This window comes from Siphateles boraxobius, unplaced genomic scaffold (genome assembly GCF_051911475.1).
Source record: "Siphateles boraxobius isolate OS27281-9 unplaced genomic scaffold, OSU_SipBor_1 20, whole genome shotgun sequence".
In the NCBI taxonomy this organism is placed as follows: Eukaryota; Metazoa; Chordata; class Actinopteri; order Cypriniformes; family Leuciscidae; genus Siphateles; species Siphateles boraxobius.
This window is the reverse complement of record NW_027508811.1, coordinates 15,795,007-15,820,803: the sequence shown is the minus strand read 5'-3', so window position 1 is coordinate 15,820,803 and position 25,797 is coordinate 15,795,007. Positions and strand designations below refer to the sequence as shown.

The window sequence follows — 25,797 nt, the reverse complement described above, 5'->3', positions numbered from 1 at the left end:
CATACTGCATGCCTACTGGATAATGTATAATAATATACTAAATGCTTAAAAACTAAATTATAAAACAGATAGATCTGGTCCTGGATGCTGATTGGTCAATTTAAAAGTGCTCTATTTATAGTAAAATACAGTAACCATATGGTTCACAGGACATGTCATTGTGTTAAAACAACAAATATTGAGAAGTGGTTAAAAGTTTATCACGAGACAATGTTTTTGAAATGCAACACTAATGGCACAAACAAATCAAAACCTTAAAGTGCCCCTAATGCCATTTTAAAGGTTCCTTGATTTTGTAATGGATATCTTCTAAAACAGGTTTACATGTTTACATGCATACAAGGTCATAAAACACTTACATTTTATTATAATATAGCCTACATTGCTCATCACCACATTTTTCAAAGATTCTCAAATGACCAAAAATTCAGTCTCTCTAAAGCACTCCTTTCCACGAGCTACTCTGCTCTGATTGGTCAGTCATTACCATAAACAGTCATTACCATAACTGAACTTCAGCTCCGGAGGCTTCCTTAAGCTCAGCAATACACTGTAAAGACAGTATTGATGGTGTCGGTTTTACCATATCAATTAGAGCACGAGTCAAATGATGAAACATTGAAAGAACTAGTTATTCAACCCAAACCTCAAGGAATTAATTGCAGTGCACATGTGGGAATTGTATTGTTAACTGTATAAATTACGGTGCATAAATTAGCCGAGAACTAACGTGAATACCTGATGTAACATTAAAGTTTGTATAACAAATCTTGCTCCATCCTTTATCTTTACTCAAAATAATAAGAACGACAGACAAACAATTTTTGTCAGACAACTACATTTTTGGTAATAGTGGCCCACAGTAACTTAGCAGAAGAATTTCAGTAAGACCGTAATAACGCGAGTTAGTCGGTTAGCCTGAGACCCACAATATAAAACGACGCATTTTGAAAAACCAGAAGAAGAGATACATGTAAGCAATAAAAGTACAAGAGGCTGTGCTGTATCGTGAATAAGTCACGGCTGAAGGGCGTTGTTAGGCACGGCGCGAAGCGGAGTTCTCCTGGTTGGAATGACAAGATGTTGAAGGATATGTCAGAAGTTTTAAGCAAACAGGTTGCTATAGCAATCTTTTTCTTCAAGATGGGTCTTTTTTTAAGTTATATAAAAGTTATATATATTTTATATACCATAAAAAGGTAGATTGGTTTTATTTAAATCCAAAAAGTAGGGCTAATCAGTCTTAACTAATTGCTAGTTGATCAGACAAGTTGTTAAGACAACTAGCGGCTATGTTTATTCTAAGCTAACAATTGCTTTGAAACTAGTGATATCACTTTAAAGGGGAACTTGGCAACTATTTCAACTTTAGAACCGTTTAGAAATCATTTGGGTGGTTAAATTACCTTGTCTGGTGAGAACGGTGACTTTCCCCGCTCCCCCCAGCGTTCCCAGGCAGAAAACCAACCTTGCAACATGGGGGACTAACGTCCCGGTAAGAGGAGGGTGCCGCAAGTGAGTTTTTTTACGACAGTGTTGTGAAATATTCGCCCCACAGCTGTAGGGGGAGCTTGTTGAGACAACATGCGACAACCAAAGTGAAAATCAGCGAAGAAATGGCTAGAGTTGCCAAGTTCCCCTTTAATTCTGAACCACTAGGCTGAAGTTCTGACATAATGAATGCAATTACTACATGATTGAAATGAAATCATTAAATTATTTAATTATTTAGATTTAATGAATAATATCATGAATAAAATTACAACTACTCACTAAATAAATACCTAAATAAGTTAATGTACATTTTGAGACTCTAAACTGGTTATTGTTAGAGTACGAGGAAACAGGCTAGGTATTGCTCAATAATAAATTAAAGATGACGATATAAACAATGACACAATGTTGTCATAAGATCTAGGTACTTGTAATGTACTGTAACAATTTTTTATGTGCAATAGTTTCATTTAATGGCTTCAGTGCAACATGGGCAGATTTTTAATGAGAAAAGGGCATTAAAATAAACGCCTCAGGATCAGACTCAATTCTTTTCCAACACTTATCCTTGCAGTTCAGACCAGGTGGGTCGTTTTTCACGAACATAACTCTATATTGTGAGCAAAATAGCAGGCCATGTCAAACAACAGCAATGCTAAATCCCTTAATAGTACGTTTTATATTGTGCCTGTAAAATGGAATGTGCTTTGTCCACAAAAAGACCTTTGGCAGTGAAACAAGAGCCGTTGTTCATCTGCAGCTGTGGCTGTATGATGCCACTGTAGTGTTGACAAGAACAAAAACTGCACAAACTGAGAATACAAATGTTCTGGAGTCTGTTTTCTCATCCTCTCACGTTCTGCTCTGAAATGTGGGCGAGGAAGCGGGAGAAATAACAAGCCTGGTATTTTTTTCCCTGTCCTTTATGTTTGTTCCCTGCCATATCGTATGATATGACCCCATTGAGACCCCAGATAAACTTAAAGCAAACTGCCCAATATTATCAACAGTATTACATCAGACTGTATCATATATCAGACTTTGGTCATAACTGACAATGTTGCCCTTTTTTCCCCCAATCATGTCACATTCTGACATCCTCATTGACTCATGAAATTGAAATGGTACTGCATAAACCCAAGAAAGCTATTGAAAAAAAAAGTATAGTTTTCATGGCTGAGTGAAAGAGGGACTTGCATTCTTTATTCTTTAGCAAACTTTATTCAACTTTTTTCATCATGCTTCCCTATTTGATAACTTACATTAACAATTGCAAAATTATATTTCAATTAAATGTTTTTTTAAATGTGCAAATGATGCATCAATTAATTAAATATGCAGTAATAAGCATACATTTCCAGAAGAGAAATCTGAACATTGGATTAAGCCAGGATCAAAATTCCTTTCATTTTGTTGACATATTAGAGTCAAAGGTTTTTACAGTGAGGATTTGAATGATCCCTCTGAAACCTTCAGAATATTGACACAGTTGACACGTTGTGACGCAACAGCTAGAAACTGTCTACACTAGATGTGACAAAACGACCGTTGCAAATCTTCTTGTCCTTCCTGTGAAGTATCGTGAGTACTTGGAGTACGGCATAAATAGAACGAGGAGTCAGTTTACTGTCTGGGATTTGTTGTGTAGACATCACTGATTATAATGGGCTCTATTGCATTTTCTTTTGCTGTGTCGCATCGCACCGCTCTTGTCCAGTGTCCAAGGTGTACGAATAAACCTGGAAAGTTTGGAGCGTGTAAATGCTGCTGAAGTGGAGACTCATTTTGTGAGAACGCCCTAAAAAGATTAGCCTGGTTAAAACCAGACCATTCTCAGTTGTAACTGAGTTAGGGTCTGGCAAAGCGTCATAGACAAATCATTTCCAGAGGGGCGTCACCAACGGACGTCGCGGATAGACCTAAAACCAATCAGAGCGATGAAGGAGATGACGTATGCAGAGCGGCGGAGAAACATCTCCTGAGTGTTGTTCTTTCCTCGGTTTTTAACAAAAATGAAACGTTCAAATCGCTTAAAACAGACGCGATAGCTGATTCGAACGAGTGATGTTCGACGGCGGCATCCATCTTTGTAATGTAGGCTACAAAATCAGCTTCAAAATCCCAGCGCTGTCGTCATCGTGTAAAGCCCGCCCCAACGTTTCTGATTGGTGCCTCGATTTCGACGGATTGGAAGTGGGTTTGAATGAGCTATTTGCCAGACTAACTTTCAGAGCAAATCTAAATTTGCCGGAAGTTGTCTGGGTTTTCCCAGGCTTTAAAAAGATATGTATTGTAACTGAAATCTACAAATGCAAATAGATCGAAGTGTAATGAAATAAAGAATGAAACCACTTAAAAAGGTATTTCTTTACACTATTATGAAAGAAGAAAAGTATATACATGTCATTGCCTGTAGTGTATGTCTTGCTTTAAAAAGTTATTTTGATTACATATCACACTAATCGTTCAAAGACTGTCGATTTTGCCCTACCATGAATGGAATCTAATTTCAGCAAAAATCATGCTGTGTGCACCCAGCCTACTTACTAACAGGCACAGCTGACGGTTCGAGGGCAAAACCTGTGCAGAACAAACTGCGAGAAGTCACGCTCGAGTGCAAGCAGAGCTAAGGACATTCAATGAGACAACTGAGTAGCCTTGAGTCCTCCACTGTGTTTGTCCACTGTTCAGGTCTCTGAGGTGTGAGAGGAACTGGAGGTCTGACATGCACAGCCCCCAAACTGCCACAATCAGGTCACTGGCAGAGAAAAATAAAAAAAACACACACAACACTCGGGTCTGAAAAATACTGAGACATTGGATTTAAGTAAAACTGTATTTCGTTGATTTAGTGCAACATCAGTCTTCCTTATCTTTTAAAGAATCTTTTTTTGCAGCTCATGAATATCTCACTGAATTGATTTTTTCATCAGTTTGTCGACCAGTAAAAATTATTGTGTGTTTGTATTGTATTCACAAAACAATCAATGGATACAATTTTTGTACATGTGTCCATTTGCTCTGAGAAGCAAAAAACAGAGAAAAAGTACCCGTTGACTAACCTACAGCCAAAACTGCCCATTTTAAAACTACTAAAACTGATTTCTCTGATCCCTATGCCAGAGTAGTAGATGTTGGAGGCACACACAGAATATTACATGTAGCTCACTCCTATCCCAGGGAGAATTCAGAGAAACTGAGGAACTGGATACAAAAGCACTCATGAAACCAGTTTGCAACTCAAGCTTTGACTGCTTACTGAAAGCTCAGAGGCCAGCTGATCATAATTACAGTTCTTGAGAGGAAACCCAAGGACATGTAATGACAGACAGGCCAGGCCACAAACTGTTCACTCCAAAGTTCCCACAGTGCTGCTGAATCTGCAGTGGCAATGCTGGAACAAGCACAATGCTGGAACAAACCTTGCAAGTTTGCACATTTGTGTAGTATCTTTATTTTTTAATATAAACTAAAAAGTAAAATGTAACGGAGTAATGTCAATCACACAAATACGCATAAACACAGACACACGACATTTAAAAAATTTAAGTTTTATAAAATAAAAGTTTTTTTTTTTTAAAGAAGACTATTCTGCTCTCCAAGCCTGCATTTATTTGATAAAAAAAATGTATATTGTAATTTTTTTTATATTTTAAAATGTAATTATTCCTGTGATGGCAAATCAGAATTTTCAGCATCATTACTCCAGACTTCAGGGTCAAATGATCCTTCAGAAATCATTCTGATATGCTGCTCAAGAAACATTGCTTATTATCATCGATGTTAAAACAGTTGTGCAGCTTAATATTTTTGTGGAAACTGATACATTGTTTCACGATTCTTTAATAAATAAAAAGTTCAAATGAACAGCATTTATTTGAAATAGAAATCTTTCATAACATTATAAATTTATTTTTTTAATGGTCAGTCATGTTTGATTAATTTAATGCATCCTTTCTGAATAAAAGTATTATTTATAAAAAAGTTTGATGGGGCCAGTGAAAACTGTAAAAATCTGATAAAGTCATGATCAGGCCAATTGAAAAATCCTCATTGTTGGGGCTGATTGTGAATTCAGAAGCGGGAGTTTCAGAGAGAAAAACCTTTGAATCACTCAGCTTTATTGTTCAGTCACAAGAATCACATTAATGGCTGGGGGCATACAATGATTTCTCTCAAAAACATTTGTGAACCACAGTCCGTGATGGGTTTGCCAAAAGCATTCTTGTTGGAAAATTAGGAAGATCTGACCAGGGGCAACAGAGTTGTAAACAACATGTGACAGCAGACCTGATCTATCAAAGCAGAGATGATGAAATGGCGGACAGCAAAGAAAAAGAAGGGTGGGGGGGGGGCAGAAAGATTCATCAGAGCTCAAAATGGGGATTGTGGGAATAATTTAGGTCAATGGTTCAGACGTGTCGCCAGTACATCCTGTCTTAATTCCCATTGATTGCCTCTACAAACAAGCCATTACACATTTAACTGCCTGGTTGCCGGTCATCTTTGTGGATGGGGTGGGCATTATGAATAATTTTGTAGTCAAGTACATACATATATATATATATATATATATTAGGGGTGGCACGGTACATGAAAAAACATCCGAACCGTTCGGTTCACTTGTCTCGGTTCGGTGCGTGTGTGCGTCGCACGGTTCGACGCATGCGCAATGTAACCTCGTGCCCGTGACCTCTGACAGTGTGTTTACTTTTCGCACGAAATAAAGAGATGTCTGGACAATGGGCATGCATATGAGGCTTGTTCGACTTGAACCGGTGCTGCACAGACCGATCGATGAATAACATCAAAGTGCCGCGAGAGCAACGCCTCCGTATGCTTTTCAATCACTCTCGCGGTACTTTGATCGTTCAAGTCGAACAAGCCTATCAGTAAAAGTGGAGTATTGGGTGCTGCAGGTCTCGTCACGTATAGAAATGGCAAGTGGGAGAGATGAGGAAGGCTAACCGGAGTTGGAGGATGCGCCAGCGTCGTATAAGTCCGGTGTGTGGGAACATCTTTGATTTCATGTTACCTATGATATCTATATACAATGACACTAAGTTTAGATAAGAACTCCAGTCATATGTTTCCAAATACTGCACTTTAATTTCCAGTGAAAAAAATGTATCCTCACTCTCAGGGTATAGAAGGATTGTTGATACTGTTTTTGTGTTGAGGTTGAACTTATGTTTCACTTTATGGTATTGGCCCTTTGCTATTGTTTAGCCTCATTATAGGCAATTATGTGTAACATATTTTGACTTATTTAAAAGATAGTGCTTTAAGAGTTCCTCTCTTTTTCTTTTAAAAGATACAATTTTTGTAAGAGCTACACTGACATTGACAGTTTGATGAATGCAAGTTAATTTTAATCTCTGTGTGCTAAAAATGCACATAAGTCCCTGTAGAGATAGCAATGCACATTCTCCTTTTTTGCCAAATAAACAAAAGCATTTAATCAATGTCTTCTCTCTTGCTGTATCAAAATGTCACCTAGCTTTCCTCAGAGATAGTCTCAATAATGTGCTTAAAGTCAAGTCAAATTCAGTTTGTGCATGATTACATGATGTACAATTTTTTTTTAATACTGTATCCTGAATTGTGAATAATTAAGCTATAGCCTATATCATATGCTGAAGTACATTTCTGGAGTGTTAAAAATAACAACAAGAACCGTACAGAACCGAAAACGTGACCCTAAAACCGTGATACGAACCGAACCGTGGGTTTTGTGAACCGTGCCACCCCTAATATATATATATATATACATACATACATACATACACACACACAGAACACGAAGAACACAACACACGCAGGATCTTTAAAAAAAACTGGTACACGGATGGACAGGAGCAGACAGAAATGTGCAAAAGCCCCATGCAGTGCCTGAGATTCCTTTTGACTGGATCATTCAAGCAGCATGATACAAGATGCCTGCTCACACAATAAAAAGGCAGTCATGTTTAATTAGTCTCCCTTTGCCTTGAATGCCAAACAGGTCCTCAGGGTAAAAAGAAATCCTGCTACCGCTTCAGATGGAGATGGTGATAGCATGTGATAAGTTTCAGAAAAGACGGCAGAGCGTGAATGTACTTCAGGCTGGACTCGCCGCTTGTGCAGTAATTTAATGTCACACTTCAACTTTCTCACCCATGAGGGAGAGAAAATGGTTTTACATTTTGCAACATTTCTCTAGTTGGGGAGACCGGGGTAAGATGAGTCAGTGGGTGTCGCTGCAATCCACCACACTGTGCTCAATTCCTTTTCGCATGACTATATGTACAATTCAAAAGTTTGGAGTCAGTAAGAATATTTTCCCCAACTTAAATTAATACCACTATTTAGCAAGGAGACATTACCATTTTTTTTTTTCCTTGTAATGGAAATTCATCTGAAAAAATGAGGTCGTCTTATATTTGGGGTCACCATGTCAATAATACACCAGTAACAATAGGGAGCGCCAAATACGTGTAAATACGAGTCAAACAATTCTCATTAAGCTGTCGTCAAGAAATACGGTGTGTCAGAGTGTAATGTTAGAAAATGGCAAGCCCAAAAAGACAGTCTTACAAATGCTAACAGTCAAAGAAAAGCTCACCCCGGTCCTAAAAGCGGCCGCCTCGAAGAAACTGGCAGGCAAGTGTGTCAGTACGTAGCCAAAAAAAGAGGGGTTGCCCATAACCAGAGCCGTCATCCACCTGAAGGCACTGGATATCGCCAAAGAGCTAAATTTAACCACCAGCGATGCCCATCATTTCATATTTCAGCTGCAAACTGAAGTACTAGCCTGTCAATATCCTTGAAGTGGCCACTTTAATGCACTGTTAGCCCTCCGACTTCAGTGAGTCTTTTCAGCGCTATGTGATCGGCCTCAGGAAAAAACATTCATATCCCCCCTGGATCAGATAGGTACAGTAATTAGGGATGTTAACCGATGACCGTTTGGCCGATGGTGGACCGTATCAACTTTAACCGATCAAAGTTGTCGGTGGTCGGTTAAAAAAAAAAGTGATCTCTAAATTAGGCTATTATAGATAGTGGACTAAACGCTACTACAGTTAGCCATCTCATTCCAAGATATTTTTGTATGAAGTGAATAAATCCCTCACACTCAATTTTTCATAACTCGCCTGTTTGTACTTAATAAACCAATAAAAACATTTGGCGCAAGGTCACAGTGTTTGGGTTCGCGCGCTCACAAAGTTTGCGAAAAGTAAAGGCTACAGTCTAAAACACTCGAGGTTAGAGCCAGGGCAGACGACAGTATAAAACGTGCAAAGAAACGTAGACATCACCTTGTACCCAAACCATTTCGAAACTAAGGAGCCATTTGTCCTCCGATTATATACAAGCACCTCGGCGCCGCGTTTGCGGGGCTCATGTTTCGCGCTGTAGGGGATTTTAAAAAAGTGATGTGAGCGGGAGGCAGAGCAGCAGAGAGATGCGACAGAGTTGTGAAATAAATAAATAGCGTAGCATATTTTAAACTAATCGGTTAACCAGTTTCAACCGGCTAATGAGGCTCGGTGGTCGGTCAAGAAAATTTTAGTTTTCGCCATCCCTAACAGTAATGCAGATCAAAAACTTTTTTTTACATGCACGCATCTGTCATGTGTAGGGGTGTAACGATACCCTCATGTCACGATTCGATACATGAACTCACGATACGATATTATTGCGATACTCCAAGACATATGGCAAAAGGTTAACAAAATAATATTTTTAGTGATGCACGATATATCGGCTGCCGATATAATATCGGCCGATATGGTCAATTTTTTACACATCCGTATCGTTCCGATGTCAAAATAGGGCCGATGTGAACAGGCCGATAATCATTCATGTGTATTTGACGTGTGTAGGATTATCTGGGGCCGGCGGGGATGTTTGTTTTTGCACGAGCGCATACATTACACACATAATGTGCTGAAGCAGGTGCTGAAGGCGCAAGTTATGACACTCTGCCTTGTTCTGGCCGACCATCAAAGTATTGTCGTGCTGGAGTTACGGGGTTATTATGATGTAGCAATTAAATCACCTCAGACACACATGTAAGTTACATGTTTCACAGTGATTGCTTTTGTTAGATTACTGAATAATGGCATACTCTCGGGGGAAAATGATGATGAAAATGATCAAGGTAAGAATGACACACGACACGGGTGCATAAAAAAGATTATCTTTAAAATCCAGTAATAGCTAGCGGTAGCCTTTAGCTAGCGATCTTACTTCACAAACTAGACACACGCGCGTGTGTGAGAGAAAGATAGGCGCGGGCGAGATCGAACAGTGGAAACAAAAACATACTCCGTCATTTTGTTCATACAGGACATTCCAACTATTCTCACTACTTCAACTTCTTGTTTATACGTGAAGCCATTTTTATCACAGTGAGTCTATTAGGGTTAATATTGCTTACAGTTTAAGTGTTATCATAACATTGTGTTATAAAATAGAAGTGAAGGTCTTTTGCCATAGTAGGAGAGTACTGTACTTTAAAGTTTTGAACTTGTACAATGTTCACAGAATACAGTGACTTGGTCTCAAGTGAGTTATATGTTTATTGAGAATACTTATTCTTGGCTTATTCATAGTGTGAATTCAGGACACACTTGTATCCTTTATAAAAAAATATTTTTATATAAATATTTATTTTATCTTCTGAAAATATGATGACACATTTTACACAGGTAAAGGTGCCCAATATCAGTCATTTCTGAAAATAAATTACAAAAGTAAAAAAAAAAAGTGTTTTGGAAAATAGCTCTTTATTTGATTATCATAAAAATGTGTTTTCTATACAGAGATATCGACATCTGTAAATATCGGTATCGGCCATAACAGCAATATTAATATCGGTTATCGGTATCGGCCATAATTTTCACATCGGTGCATCACTAAATATTTTATATATTATTGTGGGTGTAAATGAATAGCCTTGGTGCTGGGAACCAATGCACGGGACGATAGTGACACCAGAATAAAAATATTCATGATTCTGAAGCTGAAAACTGAATTATTTTAGACGAAAATGCTTGCACTCTCTCACTGACTCGATATATTTAAAATAATATATGTCACTGGTAACATAATACATTTGGCATTATCAGGACCCACTAATATTCCCCCATTGTACATTATATTCAACATTATGTAGTTTAATGTAATACTGATACTAAAACTCTGTAATTTTTATTTTGAGTGAAATATCCACAATACATTTTGTCACCATCCACGATACATATTGTTGCATTTTTGTATTGCGATATATTGTGACACGATATATTGTTACACCCCTAGTCATGTGCACATAAAAAGGTGAGGGTGCCCACTGATGTAGGCCTACCTGATAATTGAATTACTTACAGTTTACTGTGTGTGCGCAGTACGGATGTGTGATCCACCAATTAGAGAGGTTCCTGAATTTCAACAGATAGAGAATATCTCGCATTCTACAATCTACAGTGCCTAGCATAAGTGAACACACCCATGCTAAAGTTGACTAAAAAGAAGAATTAAAAAAAAAATCATCTTTTGGAAATTGATCTTAATGCCTTAATTTAAAAAAATGAGGAAAAATCTAACCTTTAAGAACACCAAATTTTTATTGTGAATGAATAATGTATCATAAAAAAATAAATGTTCTTCCTTAAAATACAGGTTGCGTAAGTCAGGACACCCCTATGTTAAATTCCCATAGAGGAACGCAGATTTTTACTTTTAAAGGCCAGTTATTTCATGGATCCAGGATACTATGCATCCTGATAAAGTTCCCTTGGCCTTTGGATTTAAAAAAGCCCCACATCATCACATTCCCTTCACCATATCTAGAGCACCACCAGAAGAGCAAAAACAAAAAGAACGTTGAGATGGAGATGAATGACATGTATAGCAGCATGCGGTAAGGAACATTCTTCTGTTTATGATATATCATACAGCTAGACCTATAATAACGACAAGACATTTCCAAGCAATAGCCTATTGACATCATATCCGGGAGATAAGTCAGTAAAATACAAGTAAAATCACAGGCTTCACTTATCCTGGGCGAATGCGCCACACGAAATTCAGATGTGGGGGGGTAATTTCTAATTCACACGAGGTCCCCAGATAATGCTAATCCCTTGTGAATAGGGTTTAAGGCACCAGGTTTGGGAGAAACTGTGACTGTTTGTAGGAAAAAAAATCAAATAAATAAAATCACTGCCAAACATTGAAACACTACGTTAAAGCCTGACACCCCAAACAATGAATGCCTAACCCAGTGAGGGAGGGCAGACAGCTGAAAATACAGGCTAAACATGCCTCTCTCATGCTGTGGGGCAAGGGCATGACCTAGACTGACAAAAACACTTTGGCATAATAGCTTTGAGATCAAGAGCGTGTTCCATTAACAAATTTCTACAATAATTCATCTCGGTTCTCTATTATTATTGGCCAAGCTTTGTTCAAAGACTAATATTTAGTATAAAAGCACAGGGCAATTTCAACTTTTAGATCATTTCACATGTCTGTGTTTCAGAACAGAATATGCAAATGGTGTGGAACATATATCATTTTGCTTTAAGCTTCACAGATCTCACCAATACAGTTTTAGATGTCTGAAAGCACTGCCTTTAGGGCAGAAAGAGTTCAAACACTTTGCTTGCTTTTGTTTTATTCTCATTAACTCTACTGTTAGATTAAAGGATGATTACCTCATTCGCCAGGAGAGGGGCACCCATTCTCCAAGCCTTCAGGATGGGGAAACTGTAGGCTAAAAATACATTCTTCCCATACATGGAAAAACCTTTGAGGGGTTCTGAGCAGTTTCTCAATTTTCTGCACAAAAAAAAAAAAATTCCACTGAGAAACATTTCCTATGGTTTCCTATTGCAAAGGACAACTGGTTCTTATTGTGATAATGCAATAAAAAAGTAAATCTCAGGCTGAACCTGCAAGCCATGCTCACATCTCATGCAAAGCCCAAAATAGCCACGACCCTCCCTCTATCTGTGTTAAAAGCCTCCATCTTACTTCAACATTTACCATTTCTGGACAGACATTTAAAATCTATGACTTAAGGGAGGAAAATTGTACAAGTTGAAACCTGAGGAAGAATGTGGCGAGTTTTGCGTATGGACACAGGTGGTGCTGCGTGTCAATGTTGGCAGAGAACAAATGGCTTAATACACAACAGAAGTTTAGTATTAGAAAACTGAATACAAAATACAGTTCTGCACAACAGATGCTGAATGATGACCTCAATGCATTTTATGGTCTGATATGGGAATGGTTTGGAAAGGAATATCCTGTGCACATGATAATTTTATAGTACTATAATCATTAAAAAAAGTTTAAAGGGGTGGTTCAGGATTTTGGACATCGGACCTCATTTCCAAGTCTGGGTGTTATTTATCAGTGGAGACAATTTTCAAAAATTTTCATCCTGTCCTTCCAGTGTCATAGTTCGCCGGTGCTAGGCTAGCGCGAGTCAACGATATCTGCTAGCCTGCCATTAAAAACATTTCTACCCACTCCACAGTACACCAAAAGCAAATAAATTGTAACTCCCTTTAAGGGAGATCTAAACTTGTCATTAAAAGCACCAGAGCAGCAGTGTGGTGTGGTGTGGTGTGGTACTTCAATAATTCAGAACTCTAAACAACTGGAATGGAAGTTAATCTTCTCACCATTCTGCCTAAATATCAAATTTCACTTAATCAGATTGAGTCGAAGCCCAGTTTCCAAGGCCAACATGGAGAACACAGTGAGGATGCAAAAATGCATACAACACACCCTTAAGCCTTCTTGACCCAAAACTCACATCATACAAATCTAATTATCTGGTGAAACAGTCTTTTTCCTTCGACTTGGCCTTTATTTAGCTCGCTAATCAGAATAAGAAGTGTCAATCATTGAGTCATTGTGAGAATGTTTTATATAAAAAATACAAATGAATTTTGTGTTGGACACAAATTTACTGTCAATATAACAATGTCCCATATATCAGAGTAGAAAGACAATTTTTGTGTTTAGCAGGCAATCAAAAGTTTGTTATAAAGAAACAGCTTGACCATGCTGATATAAAAAGAGCATTTTTAAATGTCAGATCATAAGCATTGTCAACAGACAAACTAATATGGAAAAAAAACCTGCAAATCACAAACTTATCATTTTTCCATAGAAAACGATTTAACAAAACAATTTAAGCCATATTTATCCTCAGTAAACCCGTCTAGGAAGACCAAAATTAATCTCAAACTCTCCTTATAAGTTGTGTCATGTAAAGAACAACCATAGGAGATTCTGTAAAACTCCAAAAGTCCATTTACATAATTGGTACATAAGAAACGCCTAAAACGAAGCCGTAAAACACATGCTAGTTAGATCATATGTTCAGTGAATCTGTTGTCAATTATTGGCTTATCCGTTCAAAATCAGACTAAATGGAACTCAGTTTCTCTCCACAAAGTAATTCTTCTTCAAATAACAAAATAAACAAATTATAAATCAGTATATGGAGAAAATATAACAGCCTCCAACTGAACTGAGCTATTTGTCCATTCCTAAACATTTATTTGCCTGTCAAATCAGGGAAAGTAATTATTCTGCAGACGTGACCCTTTTTTCAAAAGTGAATAATCAAGCATAAAAATGTGCTTGGGGAAAAAAGGGATTTCTTATTCTTTTTTTTAAAAATTTGTGACAACTACAATTTCAACTGAAAGGCTGCATGTTTTCATTGGCCCGATGGTGTTTGAGCACAATCGAATTTGCAAGGCATTTAGCGCTCTCACATCGAGGTTATGTTATGCATTTCACCCAAGAGGATTCATTTCAGCAGAGAAGTGACATGACAAATTTCTACTGGTAGCTTTAGCCATTCAAGGAAGAGATCACTAAAGGTGCACTTTATGCAAATAGTATAAATTTTGAATAAACCGCAAAAAGTATAGTGGACTTACAGTATTAGCTAGGAAATCTATTTTTTTGCCTGAACTCTCACCCATATTTTTACTCTATGGACACTGTCAATAAAAGAGGTGTGTTGACCTCTCTGTCATAGATATAATAGCAATGACATTCAGAGTGTTTGTAAAATAAATAACAGCAGTGCTGTACTATGGAATCAGTTGTTTTGTTTGAGATTGGCCTCTTCTCAAGTTAAAAGATCTTAAAGGGACAGTTCACCCAAAACTAAGGGGAAAAAATCATTTACTCAGCTTCATGTCTTTCCAAACCTGTATCTCTTTTTTTCTTCTGTGGAACAAAAGATGATTTTTTAAAAAATGTCTCAGGTTTTTTCTAATTTTCTTTTTTTTTTACAATAAATGTCAGTGTGGTGAAATGTTATTTTGAACCCCATTGACTTTAATTCTATGGACAACAACAGTAAAATATATTCTACGTAGAAGAAAGAAAAATATACATGGTTTAGAAGCCACAAATTACAGTTAATAATGAAAAAAAATTCATTTTTGGGTGACCTGTCCTTTTAAGATGCTTGTGATAATGAAGGAGAAGGAGGAGTTCTTGCCAATCTCTCTGTCAGTGTAGCGGCACCAGGACTATTTTTCAGCAGTGTACCCTCAATCGAGATGAAATGAAACCGGTTATGCAGAGAGTAAATTTATGCCAAACAAAATCCGGCATCCTGTCAGAGAATTAGCCTACCTCTTACTGACATGCAAGCGAACTGCTAAGGCAAAAGGTGAGAAGCTGTCAACTGCGAATATGCACTGGGCGTCAGAGGCCGTCACTTGGTATATGGAGACAAGTGCAAATTGGCTGCCCTGCCCTGGGCATGTCAATCTAGAGGCTGCGGAGATCAGTTCACCAGCCCCAGCGTCCTTCACCAATCTGTCTGAGCCCTATGCTTAGGCTTCATTAGCAAACCTGGAGAATTCTCAAAAACATTAATTATTACAACACCAACAAAAGGAGTACATTTCACTAGTTATACAATGAAATTCTATTTCCTTATATTTCTTAACGCAAGAGAGAGAATGCAAAACCATAAAACTACCGCTATGATACACCGACATGCAAATCATCCATTTGCTGATAATCATTTAAATCACTGTTCCGGGTTCAGTACTAGTTAAGCTCAATCGGCAGTGTTTATGGAGTAATGTGGATTATAACATAAAATAATTGACATATCGCTTAGTTTTTTTTCACAAAAGCAAAAACTGCAGTTACAATCAAACTAAAAGCAAGTCAATAAAAGTGAAAAAATGAACTGTTTATTAGCCACTACAACAATTAAAGCATAATCCATCAATTATTAAACTTAATTGATTAAACTTAAAGTTTATGAAAACATGATTGAATTGTTTGTTCCATAACCTTTGAAATGACTTAAAATGTCAATGTCATAATGACTGGTAAAACCTGTAAACCCTGTAAACATAGTAATGGCATGCCGTCTGTACAAAAAAGGGAGGTTAACCAACAAAAATGAATAAGTGGTATATCTTCAATAAGCAGAAGAACAAACATAAATCATTTGTTATTTGGATACATTCACAACATCTGACAATGAAAACCCATCCAGTAACAAATTTAAACTAAAAAGGCCTGCTACACCTTCACCTGACACCAAGTGTGACAACATACCTCAGTTGATGCACTTGAAACAGATATAACAGGTATTAGAAAAGTATTTACAGATATGAGAAAAGTAATATGACACCCAAAACTTTAGAGCAATGGATTTGAATTATTTTTCAAGTTAAGTTATCCAGTTTATAAAAATAAAAAAAGGAAAAATCATTATATAATATCATTTACAAAGGTCCGTCGGGTATCTACATGCACAGAAGCACACACTCACTTATGTTTATTCTTTACAATTTAGCCTAAAACTCTCTGTATACTGCCACAATTTACTAAGTAGGCTACCTTGAGGGGCTTACTTGTCCACACTGGGCACGTTTGCTGCAGTGCGAGTCCGAGCGTGATAATGAAGGAGATGGAGGAGGAGGAGTTCTTGCCAATCTCTTTGTCAGTGTAGTGGCACCAGGCGTTATTTATCCAAGGTAAATAATCCCGAACTGGCATTTCTTATGCGTGTTTTGTTTAAGAAATTGGCTAAAATGCATGTGCAGATAATGCACATTACTTCCTGAACAAGTGCACACCCGAGTTGCATACACATCCAGTCCCAGAATTTCCAGTGCAACCAAGCTCAAACCACCTCCTACAGAGGTGCTTTCAGGATGCTTTCACACTGGAAGTTTACTTCGGAACGGGGCACGGTTCGTTTAAAAAATTGCTAATGTGAACTATTTATAGCGCATCCCCGTATAACGGACATGCACAATATATTGACCCACGTTCTGTTTTCTATCAACCGCCGTGCACGTTTGCGATGGCGTAATATCCATGCAAACGCACCAGCGTTCGATAGAATCAAGTTGAGTGTGAAACCAGACCAATGCTATGGGGGGCGCTGAGAGCAATCGCGGGCTCGGACCGCAGCAAATGAGCCCTGTGTGAAAGCACCCCAGGGCTTGGTACCCCGGAGCGTTCCAGAGTCCGCATGACAGCTTTAACATTTCATGCGAGAAATCACCCAAAGTCTAATCGATATTTTGGCTCCTTTTTTTTTTTAAATAAGAGAACCACTGAAATTTTATTTTAAGTTTAATAATTCGACTTTATATGTCAAATACTGTTGATTGGCCATAACTTGCTGAACATTTTGAACCCAGAAAACAAACTTCCATCACACATCAAGGACTTTAAATTCAAATGCAATAAAGAATTCATGGTTTCTTTGACTCCGCTTGTGTCCTTCTCTGATCTAGACCAGGTGGGATGACTCACAGCACAGATGTTCACCTTTCATTAAAAAAGGTATGTAAATTAACTAAACAGGACAGGTATGAGGGACAGTCAGAGCCCTCAGGCACAGTTAGGGTAAAAAATTAATTTAAAAAAAGACAGAAGACCAGCAATACCAAGCCAAATGGTTTATTGGTTGGTCTGCAATGTTAATGAAGATGCATGCGGAGTACTCATGGAAGCCACCGACCTGGCAGAGGCTCAGGGTGTGCCTGCAAATAATTCGATAAGCAGGCCGGCCCGGATGCCACATCTCCCTAAAAGCAAAGCTGGTGTCACCTCGAACAAGATATCCAAATCAGAGCCTAACTAACCTAAACAGGACCAACTAAACCTGCCTAATTAACAAACCTTCAGCTCATGGTCAAAACATGCAAGAAGATGATTTATTAGTGGAAAGACATGTAGTTACATAAACCTACATTCTTAAAAGTGCGTTTTGCAGGATTTTCAGTTACTGTTGTAAACACAACATTCAAACTTGTCCCCTCTTTGCGGACAGGCTCAACACCACTCCCCTTACATAAGTTGCACACCACACGCAACCCAACCAAGCTACTTGCAGAAAGATGATGCATTCTTAATCAAAATTGCTTACGTTACTGAAATTGCTTAGTTTACGTTAACTGCCGAAAGTCAGAGACAGTCTTCAAATTTAAGGCAGTCGGTGTTGACAGATTTCACATGTAGTGATTTTTTTTGCTTCAGACTCTGATTCCATCAAGTCAGAAGATATCAAACGTTTGATATTTAGAGCCGAATTAAGAACTCAGTCTCCTAGCAACAAGTTACATGTTTCTGTGCGAGTTTGTGGTTTTCGAAAAGACCTAAAAGTCTGTGTGTGACCCTCAGTTGTTTATATACGATGCCTAGTTTTTATCAGTAACCATTTACAAAGTTGGCAAGTACATGATCCCCATTGGTCAGATTTTGTATGTAAACGCACTTCCAGGCCTTTCATGCTTAAAAGAAACTAGTCACAACAATTAACACAATTACCCTTGAGAGTCTAGAGAATATGTAAGAAAAAAGAACAACTCAAAAAGTTTATAATCTTCGGTCTTTGAAATGACAGGGCTGAAATTCTCTGAGGAGTCTTTGGTTGCATATGCATGAAAGGTAACATCAGGCTGAAAGACAAGGGACCACAGTCAGCAGTTCCTGAGCACCGTCTGCCCTCACTGCATGTTAATTAGTATGTAATTGATGCTTTGAGCTTTACAAAGCCACGAGAATGATTACACTGTTGTATTCTCGATTTAGTTTGAAACCTGGTGCAGAAGAATTTCAGACTAAATTGTATGGGTTAAATTATACATTGTGGTATCATTGAAGGCAATTTAGTTCAAAAATCACAACAGTTATACAATGCATCTGTGCAGGCACGTAGTTGCTCTCCATCTAGCACTGAACAAGTTAAGGGATTGCCCTGAAAGGATGGAAAGCCATTTTCGATAAATGCTTTCAATCAGGCTACAAGAGTAAACTAGCTCGGCAAACTAGCTGGGCTTCAGTGAATCAAGTCCACCGTGGCAGTTGATTTCTGTCGGTCAGTGTGGATGGTGACTTCCTGTGGCTCAATCTTGTTTCTGGTGACTTGCTCTTCTATGCCCCGTAGGCCGAAATGAAGCTGTGAAGCAAATAAAGAGCTGGCAGTTAAGCTGTTAAACAGACCAAACATCTGGTGAGAATAACTGCTACCAGCTCACCAGTCACATGACGTCCCTCTGATGTTGTTTTTCCACTGGCTAAGTATTTTAATACAAATATCACATGCTTTTCTGAAATTGTGCATAAGATATTTAGGGTTCTCTGATTCAGTAACAAATTAAGCACAATGACAGTATTACTTTTTGTGAGGAGAAATGCAGAGATTTTTTCTTCAGGGTTGTGTATTTAAGTGCATTTTTAGTGCAAGGTGTGTACGTAGCTTTCCATGGTACAGAAGTAGCTTTTAATCAGCATCTTTGTAAAGTCTTTTGCTGAGATGATGATACATCACTGGAGGCTATTCAAAACACCAAGATCATTAAAATTATGGCTGTAATTTCATTGGTCTGTTAGTCTCTCTGAGAAGCCGAGGTGGCAAACAGCCTGGAAGCATTTTGCTAGGAAAACATCGTCTTCAACACGTTCATGGCCTCTGGCAATATTCTCAGTGTTTTCCCATTAGTGTATGTCTCGATACATGAAGCACCGGCCCCTTACATATCGTCTAAACAACTCTGACTGCTCGGCGCTCATAGACTGTCTTTGTTTAATCTATGTGGGAAACATGCTATGATATTTCAAGCAAGCTGACAGAGCAAATGTGTCTGCTGTAGACACAAAGCGGATGTTCAAGCTTAGGATGCGTCACTGGTTTCCATGAACAGTGACTGTGGGGAAAAACTCAATTTTAAGGATTGCCATTCAAAACGACTACAAATATACAATACAATGAATCTATTTTGTTAAAAAAAAGAGAAAATTTAAACACTAAAAACTACAATAAATGGTATGCATGCTATTAATAAATACGCTAAATATTTAGGCATCTCAACATGATAATAAATATTTAATTTATTTCTAAATGTACAATCGATAGATAAGTCCTCAAAATAATATTTTATATATATATATATATATATATATCATATGTAATATAATTTAATGATTAGTTTGGTATTATAGAGTTTACACATTTCAAGGTAACAATTAAAGTTTATTGGTGTTGTACTTTGTACAATAAATTAATGCACACACACATAATTTTCCGATCTATCGTTATTATCCCTTTAATTAAATGGAAGATGACAAGTAATTTAAATATTAAAATAGGCTGAACAAAATTAATATCCAAAAATTAACCAATAAATATCCAATAGGGAATCAACCAATACTGATAAGTAACTAAATAAACAAACAAAAAATACAAATATTTCAGAGAAATTAATAACCGCTAAGGTGCAGCTGTGAATCCCTATAAAAAAATAAATAACGCTTCTCTAAATCACATCGTCATTTCAAGCATCATCACAACACCACTAAGAACATAGGCAATGAAATCAGGAATATTTTCCATGATTTTAAGTTAAATAATTAACTGCATTTTAGGGGCATTAATTTTTCATGGGTCTTTTGAAGTCCTCACAATCTAGCAGTGAGAGAGCTGCCTTTAGGCTTGAACGCTGGGAACAATGAGACACACTTTACTACATTTGATATTCATCTCTATTTCAAAAGACAGAGGGGGCTTATGTTGCTCTTATGGCGAAATCTTCTAAAATAGCCACAGTCAATTATATCCCGATTCCTGATCTTAAAATATATATCTTTAAGTTAGACTGTTAATGTACTGTTTAATGTGTTACATCTACTCCATCAGAAAGATGCACACAGCACATACCGTCCACCTGGCACCACTGGACAATTTTTTTTTTAACCCAAGGCTAAACTCTCTGCTGTGGTATTGGTTTCTTACACAAGAAAATCATGATGAGTTACAACTGCCTTCAGAGAATACAGATATTCCCTTCATGAGCTCCATACCCTCTACTTTCCATACTAAGATTGCCTGGTGGGAACCTAGGCTCAAAAACAATTTTCACCACAGATATCTCGAAAAGCTTGAGCCAGAAAGTGCTTATCAAGTAGCCTATACAAGCGCTCAGTTTTTGTTATGTCTTGGACATGATGGAGCAGAAGAGTGATAAAACTAAAGCTGATACAAAGAGATGTTTATCACAACACAAGAATGTTAAACTTGACAACAGTACTAAAAAGTAAAATGATGAAGGGCAATCATTTATGTAAAGTGTAGTTGACGCATAATGTGTCCACTGATTTTTTTAATTATCAAAAAGGTTAAAAATAACATGAATATAAAAGTGAAAGTGTGTATCTTAGTTTCTTTGACCTATTCTCCATTACTAAGCAACATTTTGCCTTCAATTAAGTATAATTAACTGCTGTCTGGAATACATTTTTAAAAGATAAATATCTCATGCAAGTCTCTCAATTGATATAAGGTCATAAAAGCTGCATTTATACAATTTTTATAGAAATAAAAGGATTTAAAATGTTTATAGCTGTATCTTTTATAGCTGTTTTCTTTTATTTAACTTTTTAAAGTGCTGCATGTTTAGAACGCAGTGTCGTGCAAGATGCTTTAACAGACGCAAACACAACGTCCATCTAATAAAAACTGTTCAAGGGCACCTTACACTTCAATTACTTAAACTAAACAGTAATCTACCAACAAATTACCCAAACATTGATGAACAATGTTTCCTACAAATATCCCTACAAAATGTGAAAAGCACTAGTATCTAGGTCTCGATGGACTAATAAGGCGGCTGGCGGTGTTAATCATAAAAGATAACATCAGAGAATGATGTCACGGAGTTGCCACAGGGGTAATATCCAGTAACTAAACTCTGTTAAAGAATGAATGAACCTTAACATCAAAAGCTCATTGCTTCTCATTTGAATTGCACTCGTATACATCTCGCAGTTGCTAATACATATTTCACAGAGACATGCAGAGACTGATGACTGAACTAAATGTGAAAAACACAGAAAGATGACTACCCTGCAGAGGATAATCGATTTTCTCTAATCACATATTCAGCTGGAGATACACTTCCCTAGACATTGTCCCTTTGGGTAAACAGGCTTGCCGTTTTCCACATTCACATGTAATATTTGCCAACCCTTTGGAAGTTAAGGCGTCCACAGATGTAAGTTCAAGTTTTTAAACTTGATTCATTTTCTTTGGCTAGTGCATATTTCATTCTATATTCTTATGGGTTTTGCCATTCATGCATCACTTCCTCCTGGCTCACGGCCAGTGTGCTGACAAGCATTTGGGTGAGACTGAACTGAAACCCAAATTTTCCTTCCTCTTCCTGTTCTCTCATTTATCATCTAACAACTGGAAAGAGCTACTTAATGAGGAAAAAGAACAGTGCCTTTAGTTTACAAGTCTAGAATCAGGCATGGATGCATAAAGGATGATTCTAAGAACAGAGATTAGGAGAAATTGTCTCTGACAATGTGAAGTGGTAAGCAGGGATGTATTAATTTTTTCATATTTCACTCCCTAACAGAACAGGCAATCGTGGGAGAATTGAAAAGGCTTTCTGCAAATCCCCACAGAGACCTTTATCTAACCAAATATTACAGAAAATGCATCTCTGATGCCAAAGACCTCAATAAAAAAAATTTAATCTTTAGACAAGACAATACTTCAAAAGTATTCACTGTGCTTCATGTCTTCTAATACAATATTTTACTTATTCCTTTTTTTTTATTATAAAATACAGTACTTTAAAAAAGACTTTAAGATCTTGGAGTTAAATAAAAAAAATAAAAAATATAGGCATTAAAATATTTTAATGTATAGTATGAAAATGGATATTCATTTTGGGATTTTCTAAAAAAAATAACATTTAAAAGTTATCAAATTAAAATTATCTTTAAGAAAGCAATAAATTCTAGTAAAAATGGAAATTATATATATATATATATATATATATATATATATATATATATATATATATATATATATATATATATATAGTAAGAACAATAATAGTGGAAATGAGCATGCACGATAAAATATAATCAAATCAAATTTAGCACCAAGGGTCTCAAGACAAAAAGCCAATAGGATTTTCCATTGGCTTTTGGATTATTGCAGAAAATAAGTTCTGTGACCAACCAAAATTTAGGACTCTTACACGTTTTGTTCATCAAAATAATCCTCACAAATGTATGAATTGTGAAGCCTAAAAACAAAATCACTATAAGTAAAAAAACAACAACAAAAAAAACAAGCAAACAAACAAACCTAAAAGCTAGGCTATAAATGAACTACACCAGTCGCATTACCTTAACATCACCACCCCTAAGATTCTGACAAATCTCATGGGGCATTTCATGTCATAGAATAAAACATGAAACTATATTGAGCTTCTATTAACCACAGACCTTGTTTCAAGCATTTATCCAAAAAAAAAACTCATTTATAACTTGCCCATTCACTCCGACTATTTCAGCTAAAGCCCTTGCCCTCCATCTGGTAGAAACAGAGTGGACAGAGACAGAGGAATTCCATGGTCATAAACTCTGCAACTCCAAGACCTTTGACCACTGAGGTCACTCAGTTATCAATTATATCCAAAGTTACAGAAGAGTCTCTTTCAGTGTCTTTAAATCCTTTATGGAGGATACATTATACAACCATGTCCCTGTCAAAGGTCAGGTCATAAAAAGCAATGCGTCTCATATGATCGTCTGCTCATATCAAAGGTGAAAACATTAGGAGGAACACTTACACAGTTTAGCTTGTGTAACTAGTTCATGGCTTTGTTTAAAACATAAGGCCCTGATTCAATCTCTGGAATTAAACTCTGCTGATTCAACAAGATGACAAAACATAATCTCATGAAATCCAGTTGCCAACTTAAAAGCAACCATAAAAAAAATACTGAGGTCTTTTGAAGCTCATCTGGTAGATAAGAGGTATAGAAAAACATCCCATGGCAAAGAACTACAAAAGCATCATATTTTTAAGGCTGCAGAGTTTTTGCACAGACACATCCCATCAAGAGATAAAGCCAAAGAAGCTTTCAAATATTGCCCATCAAATTTAAACCCAATTCACCCTCTGGCGAGTAAAATGTAAACTCATATATCAACGTCCAGGACTTTCTTCCACGCAAAATTGTATGGGAAACAAGAGGCGTTATAGGAGCTCTCTGGCATTGGCTAGTATTTAGCATCGGCCGTCCTCAAAATTCATAGCACTGTGCATTTAGCCAAGCATATCCACGATTACAGAATATGAGGAACTCACAGTCTATCTAGTCACATAAAAGGAGGGCCACTGCTTTGCTTTCATTCCTCACATTAAGTTCATCTGCATGACAGTCATCAGACCCAAATTACATATTCTCCTCTGGTATCAAAGGGAGAAACAAAGAAAAAAAAGGAAGGCACACACAGCTTTGTGAGAGCTGACCGAATCTGTCATGCACTTTGGTTCATCCTGATGTTAACAAGCTTTGATTTGAACAAGTGAGTGAAAGCTGTACGGCCCCATCCCAGCACCGCCACTATAATCCTGCCAACAAGGGCAGAACAATCAGCATGTCAATAATTGTGTTGTGGAGCACATATCAGATCAAACGCATTTCTCTGTGGAGATAAAAGCCCCCTGTTTCCCTATCCCGCCCTCATCCTAGAGCAGCCACGGCTCCAAAAACCAACATTCAGAATCCGACCCTCGCATAACTGAGGAACTGGAATCTATGATGGGCATCTATACAACCCCGCCGCCATCCCGAGGCTGTCATCCACTCGCTGGTTGCAGGAACTCATTTCCTCGCTGAGAGACGATCTTCGACATCGGTTGAAAATCTGTTGCATAACTAGCACAGTTCTCACAAGAAATAAATGCAAAAAGGACAAGGCAAAGGTCATGTCAATTTAAACTCTTCAATAAAATTAATTCATTGAGTAATTTTAAGGATATGAATGAACAGAATGAGCAGCATCGATGTCTTGTTCAACAAAGAGAGGGATTGAATGTGAAGTGCCCTGAGCCAGATGAAGGAGCACTAACCAGCTGTTCATCCGCTTGCTTATGCTACACTATATGACTCTTTAAAAAAAATCCACAAGCAGACATCTTCATACATTACGTGGTTATTGATAAAACTGTAATACACCAATAGAGAAAGTGGTAGTTAAGCTGCAAAGTCTTTGAAGTAGTCCAGTATATTGCCATTTTAGCCAGGCACACAAAACACGTTTCACTAGGTCTGAAGTACAACTTACAGGACAATAACGACTTGTGAACAACAAATTGTGATCGATGCACAACAAACAATAACATTACATTCAGCAATGTGCCAAAAGGGAGCAATTCTCATATGTGCAGTGGTCCATTCACCTCATTGTGCCTTGATCACAATATCAAATGCACTCATACCATAAAATGAGTTGGCTTAGTGCGGCTGATGGACGGCTATGGAAACAAAACACGAAACGCAACAAAACCAAGACAGTGTGTGTCACTCAATATAAAGGGGAGCACACAAGCTGAATATTTGCCTGTGAGCGAAGGAATTTCAGCAAACATCCTTCGAGACCAGATGGTATGTTACTAAAAAGTGTGGCTTCATGGTAAACCACCCTCACTCAAAAGTGCAACATGCACACACAGTCAAGTGATGATTAATGGAATCCAGACATGCAGCTTTTAGGGATCAAAACTTAATGTAAATACACAAAATTGGAAATTTTAAAGATTACACACTTTATAGTACGACAGTCCTGATTTGTATATACACCTTATTTATCAATACAGAAGCAGGTTATTTCCTGTTAATGTGATAATTCTGATTTAAGCTGCTATCGAAAATTAACAAAGTGCAGTTAACGGTAAAATTATTTGCTTAAAAATAAATCTCAATTTAT

The 25,797-nt window shown here is 37.3% G+C and overlaps 1 protein-coding gene across 2 annotated transcripts in view; it reads right to left on the bottom strand.

Moving 5' to 3' along the window:
- galnt2 (UDP-N-acetyl-alpha-D-galactosamine:polypeptide N-acetylgalactosaminyltransferase 2) overlaps positions 1 to 25,797 on the bottom strand; it is an 81,313-nt gene that overhangs the window by 54,269 nt on the left and 1,247 nt on the right. The window lies entirely within an intron of this gene.